The sequence below is a fragment of the Gracilinanus agilis genome, unplaced genomic scaffold (assembly GCF_016433145.1).
Source record: "Gracilinanus agilis isolate LMUSP501 unplaced genomic scaffold, AgileGrace unplaced_scaffold41102, whole genome shotgun sequence".
NCBI lineage: Eukaryota > Metazoa > Chordata > Mammalia > Didelphimorphia > Didelphidae > Gracilinanus > Gracilinanus agilis.
This window is the reverse complement of record NW_025374804.1, coordinates 577-8,052: the sequence shown is the minus strand read 5'-3', so window position 1 is coordinate 8,052 and position 7,476 is coordinate 577. Positions and strand designations below refer to the sequence as shown.

The 7,476-nt window shown below is 37.1% G+C and overlaps 1 long non-coding RNA gene across 1 annotated transcript; it reads right to left on the bottom strand.

Annotated features, from left to right (window-relative positions):
• Nucleotides 1-5,127: 5,127 nt before the first annotated feature.
• Nucleotides 5,128-7,135, bottom strand: LOC123255207. Its single transcript, XR_006506746.1, has 2 exons — nucleotides 7,105-7,135; nucleotides 5,128-5,379 (listed from the first exon to the last, which is right to left on the bottom strand). It is a non-coding gene; the product is annotated as an uncharacterized LOC123255207 (long non-coding RNA).
• Nucleotides 7,136-7,476: the final 341 nt, after the last annotated feature.

Here is a 7,476-nt window from a genome sequence, read left to right as displayed (position 1 = left end):
GATAAGCAGATGGTGTGAGCTGTCTCTGCATGAAGACAGCTAGATGTAACTAAATGTCGTTTTAGAAATGGTTGTTTGTGGGACTAGGGTCCTAGGGGGTTTTGATTTTGGTGGGTTTGGAGGGGTTTTTTGGAGGGAAAAGGAAAAGGTGTTTTGTTGTTCATTTTTGGTGAGTAAAAGAAAAGGAATGAGGTCCTGTGACTTCATCAGTTTAGGGAACTCCCAGTGTGAAAAGTTCCTCCATCAAAGCAGATCAGCAACTTCTCCAAACTTATACAATCTTAGTCACCTGGGGCACAGAGAAAATGCTATGCCATTTTTTGTACATGGCAGCACAGTCACTCAACATGGCAGGGAAGATTTTAATTCCAGTCTTCCTAACTCCAAGATCAACTTCTCTATCCACTATGTCCCACAGTGGTTCTCATTATCACAAATGTATTACTCTTGGAACAAATACACAGGATTGGAATCAACCATTTTCATTTTATTAAACTATAAACTATAATTCGAGGCCTCGATATCTCATTGAAAAAGTGCTTCAGGAGACCCCAAATGTCACCTATTCCAGCCTCTTGCCCCATGGAAAAATTCTTTCCTTAACATCCCTGTCAGAAAGTGATCCAGTTTATTGTTCTTGAATACTCCAAGGGAGCTGACCCTTTTTTGAGGCTATCTACTGAATTTTTGGACAGCAGTAGCAGTAAACAAAAAACAGTAATAACCCAGAAGGAAATGATGTAGCTGCCCACTTTAAAGTACATGATTCATTCAGGAACAGGTTCTTCTTTGTGGAAAGGAAGAATTAAAGTACTACCTATTCACCATTTTCCCTTGAATTCCTTAGAAATTTTTTTAAATGATTTTAAAAGATTTTTGCAAATGTTTAATTCTTGCAAGCCACTAAAAGCTGCACAGACCTACATCTGCATTCAACTTTATTTGGAATTTTGAATAATCGCTTATTTTTAAAGGGCTATGGAAAAACTCCTGTATTTCTTTAAAACATGCAAAAAACCTTGAATTGGAAAAATCAGGCACTGTAACCAAAATCCAGCCAACAAACTTTACATGCCTAAAACATGGATGTGAAGTGAGTCCAAAAATTGTACATACCCTAGACAAGGAACACTATGCTAACCTAGAAGTTGCCCCATTAAAAAGTCAATTAAAGCCTGGTATGTATTCACATATGTCAGACTTCACGGTGGGAGGGTTGCTAGTATTCAACATTTATGCCATGAAGTGCCAAGGTCTTTCCTTCAATTCACTTTCATGACCACTTGTTATGTGTCTATATGAGGGAGAATGAAAAAATAAAAAATGGCATAGCCCCTGCCTTCAAAGAGTTTACTGTCCACTAGAGGAGGATACCAGGAAAATAGGACATATTCATATAAATAAAATACAAAAAGTATAATATTCAAAATATAAATTTAAATTTAAAAAAATGGAAGAAGTATAGAATTTGATGAGGGCAGAGAAGAGACTCTGACTAAGTATTTATTGTAAAGAAGGCAGCAATTTGGATAACCCAAAATATTTGTGTGTGCACGTCTGTGTCTTATGTGTCGGTGTAAGACGGTGGTTCCCAAACTTTTTTGGCCTACCGCCCACTTTCCAGAAAAAATATTACTTAGTGCCCCTGGAAATTAATTTTTTTTATTTTAATAGCAATTAATAGGAAAGATAAGTGTACCTGTGGCCATCACCGCTTCCCTGGATCGCTGTAGCACCCACCAGGGGGCGGTGGTGCCCACTTTGGGAATCACTGGTGTAAGATATTATTATATGACTCTGCAACATCGGATTCCCTTTCCAAAGTCTCTTTGGACCCAGGCAGATAGTAAAATGAGTTTGTTCATTATTCAAGTACACGGCAACTGATAACAAAAGAGGCAATAGCTCTCAGGCAAGCTCCGTGGCAGTAGGGTGCTAACTAGTGATTAGCACCCTAATTGGTGGCCTCAGATACTTCCTAGCCAGGTGACTCTGGGCAAGTTATTATGGTGACCCAATACACAGTTATTAATTCCTTAAAAGTTGAATGTCAATTATATTTTTGAAAGTTGAATCCATTTATTCTGTACTTTATAAATAGGTATTTCTTGAGAAATTCATATTTCGCCTCCTCCCTCCCACACGGATCAGGGAAATGGGTGCAGAGATGGGGTTCACTCAGCATTTGGCAGGTTTCAGTCCAAGAATGCTTTATGAAGATTTGGGTTGGGGAGAACAGCAAAGAGCAGGTACCGATTAATCAAAGAAAGAAAGATTTGGGTTTATACTATAATGGATAATTGTTAAGTGCTGCATTTGAGTTAAAAAAAAAAAAATCAGCATCCTAAGTAGAGGATGAGGGAAGAGAAGGCTGGACAGAAGCTCGTGAGAAAAAGGATGGAGGAGTTTTATTGAATTATAAGTTCCAAGTTCACAGTGTCACAGAGGAGCTAAAAAAAGTCAGGGAGATCTTGGACCACATTCACAGAAGTTGCTTCCACGGCACGAGAGGCTATAGCTTTGCCTTCTTCTTCTGCCTTGATCAGATTACATCTAAGATACATGTAAAACCCATGGAATTGTGCGTCGGCAAGGGGGGGCTTGGGGAGAGGGAAAGAACATGAAACATGTAACTAGGGGAAAATATTCAAAATAAAAATTAAAATGGAAAAAATACATGTAAGGAGTATTGTGTTTGTATCTGGACGTCACATTTCTATCGTCAAAACTGAACCATCCAGAGTGGGGTGGCACGGATGGTGAAGGAACAAAAATCAGTATCTCTAAGGATTGATGAGAAGATCTGAGGGTGTTTAGCTTTGAAAAGAAAGGTAGAAGGTAGAAAAGGGGAGAAGCTGGACTTCAGGTTTCCAATGTCTGAACAGCTACCATGGGAAGGAGTAATCAGAACTGGTTTTTAACTTTTTCCAAATCAAAGAACCAGGGAATGAGATTTAAAGGGAAGCAGATTCCCTATATGAAATATTAAAAGTTTTAATACCTTTAGAACTCTTCTAAAGTAGTGCGTTTCCTACTCATGACTTGATGTAAGAAAAAAAATATTCCTAAACCTCAGAAATTGTGCAAAAGTAGAATGAACTGCCTCAAAAATGAGCCAAATTCCCCTAAAAACTAAAAGTCTTCAAATAAAGGCTGGATAACCATTTGTCAGGTATGCTGTCAAAGGTTTTCTTGTTGCACTGTGTGTTAGATGAGATTATTTCTGAAAACCCTTGAAGCTCTGAGATTCTGTGATCCTAGTAACTACGCTGCTTTTACATCTCCTCCTCTATCCAATGAAATCAAATCAGCAAAGCTTTGTGACTAGAACCTGATAATAGGCCAGAAAAACCAAAACAGATTTGTGAGATAAATATATAAACAAAGGTCCCTTCTAACTACAAAGTTCTATGGTCCCAAATAAATATGATATTGTTACATCAGCTCTGCAAATCAGAAATCACAGATTGAACCTGAGGGTAAAAAAAAAACCCACAAATTTAGGGTCTTTGATGAATTATAGATAAAAAAAAAAAATAGCTAACCCAATCTGCCCTCCATTTAACTGATAGGCAGAAAAAAAGTGAATCCATTCCATCTACTTCATTACACCAGCACCATTGGTTTCTGACTTCAGGAGACGACAGATTTTTGTTGTTGCTGTAGTTATTTGGTCATTTCAGTCTGGATTCTTTGAGACCCCATTTGAAGTTTTCTTGGAAGAGATACTGGAATGTTTTGCCATTTCCTTCTCCAGCTCCTTTGGCAAATGAGGAAACTGAGGCAAACAGGGATAAGTGACTTTCCTAGGGTCACCCTAGTGTCTGAGGCCAGATTAGAATTCAGATAAATTCCTGATTCCAGGCCTGATGCTCTACCCACTGCACTACCTAACTATCCCCAAGGACTATGGATTCTCCTCGGAAAAGAGAAAGGTAAGATTCTGGAATTTCTATCTAATCACAGATTAGATCTAAAAGGCAATAAATTCCAAGTCACATAGTGGTTCATTTAAACTAGTCCACTGACAAACAACAGATTCTGTGGGTGACCCCCTAAAGGCAAAGGAAAACTATGAAGGGGAATGTAGGGATGATCTAATTTAACCCCATTATTTTACAAAGAAGGAAACTGAGTCCCAGCTACTGTGTCTGAGGCAAGATATGAAACCAAGTCATCCAGATTCCAAGCCCAACTCTCTCTATTACATAATGTAATGTAAAGAATGTAAGTAAAGAAAATTTTATATAAGTATATAAATTTTATATAATTATATAAGTAAAGTAAAAAATACAAGTAAAGAAGTCACCTTCCCCCTGCCCGACACAAGAAAACAGAAGGTGATAAGGTCTATAAAAAGGGTAGTGGAACAAAAAAAAAGTAGTGGAACCACTTGTTCCTAAAGAAGATACCTCTTTATTTTATTTATTTATTTATTTTGCCCCAGCAGCAGCAGCAGAAAGAATCCTACTGAGTTTTTAACTAAATTCTCAAGAGGTATGGCAGTGGGATTTCTATAAAGAAATCACGTGACCTTTTTTTTTTCTTGAATCCTTTGGTGACTTTAGATCCAAATGGACCACTTGGGAATTTTAATTTCTTAAGGATCAACATAAGATTTTTCTCCCACTTCATTCATTTGGCAGGTTCCTATAACAGTCTTTCCTACAGAATGCCTGACATAGGTCCGTGTAATGTACTACATCTAAGTAGTAGTGATATTTTTAATTTTTAAATTTAAATTAAAAATTTTTAATTAAAAATCTTTAATTAAAATTTAAAATTTTTTAAATTAAAATTTAAAAATGTTTTAATTTAAATTTTTAAATTTTTAATTTTAATTTAAAAATTGCCCAAAGAGGATGACCTAGATCTGGGCAAGTCCAAAGTCCCAGGTGCACACTACTTATAAAGAAGAAACATTGCCCTCCAAGGAGGAGTCCATTTGTCACTCATTTGAGGAAATATGAGCTCCTCAACCACAGCTGGGTTAATTTTTTTTTCTTCATCAGAAACAATAATGCAGTGAAATTTCAAGATGGTGGGGAAGAGCAGGAGAGGGAAAGAGAAGTGACATTCTACTCTTGAAAATGCAGGCACACAAAAACTGACACAGAGCAAGGGACATTTTGGTTTGAGAACATCTCATTGCTTAACAAAAACAACCATCCTTTTTTTTTTTTTTTTTTTTTTTAACAAGCGACACCCCACAACAAGATGTGGAGGGAAAAAAAAGGCACAAGTCTGTAAAGACAGAATTAAGAAAATATTTACAAAATCAGGTCAGAAATCGGTCTTTTGTACTTGCCAAGACTTTTCAAAAGTGCCTTTTTTGCCTGTTAGGCCAGGCACGCTGTAAAACATTTCTTCACAGCATCCCTACAAAGAAAGGACAAAGAGTCAGGACACAGACACAGGAATGATGCTTCGATTTCTCATATTTGTAGGGTCCTTCTATTATGACCCTTCAAGAAATGCAAAAATGGCTGTAAAAGGACAGACTGAGGGAAAATGAAGGAGTTGTGCTGGATGTGGCTCGTGCTTTAAACGAGTCACTGCCAAACCTACTACCAGCCCTAAGTAAGAGTCTTCGAGGACTTTCTTCGCCCCGTGCCGTGCCGCTGGCAGAGCCTTCTCGAGGGACAGATAACGGGTCCCTCTTCACATTCATCCTGGTCATCAGCTCAAAGGCGATCTCCAGAGACACGAAGCACAGCTCCATACTTCACACAGCTATGATAATCTCTGTAGCCAGCACAGCACAAAGGCTCCTAATTCCCTGATCTCTAGACTTTTATGGGGCCCCCAAGCCCTTACTTCTATTAAAAATGTTGGAAGCAGGAGGAGAGAAGGGGTGACATTTACAGCTGAACAGGCTTTAGATGCAATAGCCTGGGGCTTAGTGCTGGAAGGGGGCTCACAGTTCATTTTGTCAAAGCTCTTTATTTGAAAGTCCTCCATGAAAAGAGAATATATCAAGTGACAGATAATTTATGAACATAAGAGATTTTTTTTTCTTATCTGCCATCCCCATGCCTACCAATGACATGCCATCTAAAATCTAGACCATGGTGAGAGGAAGAAAAATATATGAATATATCCAACTCAGATAGCATATTGGTAAATGCTAATCAAATTCTCAAAGAATCATGCAAAAATAAAAAAAGTGTGCCCAGGCTAATTACTGCACCAAAATTAGAAACCCAAGTCTAGCGGGCATCTGCTTATTTTTAGATACAGAGGTTGAACTCTTGTAATAAGTAAACTTTTTTTCTTTAATGTAATTTTCCAGCTTTTCTAAGTTCCCAACACAAGTGTTAATTTGGCCTCCACCTGCCCAAGGAATGAAAGTTGGCTACCCCATGTCAAAGATTATCATTTGTGGTCATCAACATCATTGATTAGGGTTTATTTCAAACTAACAGTTCCAGGTGGAGCCACTCAATGCTCTTAATGGTTATAACCTAGACCTTGTTCTACTAGCAGAGGCTAAAAGACAGTGGTAGAAGGGTGGGCAACATGTAGGGCAGTCTGACAAAAATGTTCTTCTAACATATATAGAATCTCTCATTTTATCACTGTATCTAGGAACAGTACTTATTTGGACAATAGTAGTTTTGGGAAAAGGTTTGGTGATTATAGGTTTAAAGTTAAAAAGAGAGATTAAAGAACTAAAGGTGCCAAAATTGTGCCAACTAAAAAACAAAGGTGCCAACTAAAAAAATTTGTTGTTCAACAACAAAAATACTTATTGATGTTGTTTCAGAATCAAAATTTTAGAGTTGGAAGGGAAATAGGGCCTGAGAGGTAAGATAATTGGCCCAAGATCATAAAACTACTTAATGTAAGAAATCTGTGGCTAGAATATGTCTCCCAATTCCTAATCCAATGCTGTTTCCGATTAAAAGAAATTTCAAGAAATGGTTTTCCATTTCTGGTATAATGAAAAAAAAAGAAACAATGCATTATAATCCTTCCATCAAATCCTCAATTATAATAATGATCTATCTGCTTTAAGAAAAATCACTCGTGAGATATTTTAGTAGAATATATTTATATTAAATGCATTGATATTTTAAAAAAAGTATTTTGGACCTTGCTTACCTTGCAAATGGTATGTAGGAAATACTGTACCTAGAGAGAAAAAAAAAATTCAAATCATATCCAAAGTACTGATCTTTCCACTGGTGTAACCCACACTCCCTTACATCATTGTCCTTGTGCCAAAGGCACATTTGCAAATCATTGGCCTGGGTCAGGAGGATCATGTGTGACCACAGAATAGAACAAAGGATAGGTCATGTGGAGAGAAAATTCTATGACTTTAACCTCGTCAGCACAGCACTCTACATAAATGATCTCGATTAAAAGCAACAAATTTCTAACCGATGAAAAAAATGCAAAAGACTAAAAGAAAAAAATATGAGTCTCAAAATATCCCAAGTTTTAAAATCTTCCCCATTTCATACATATATT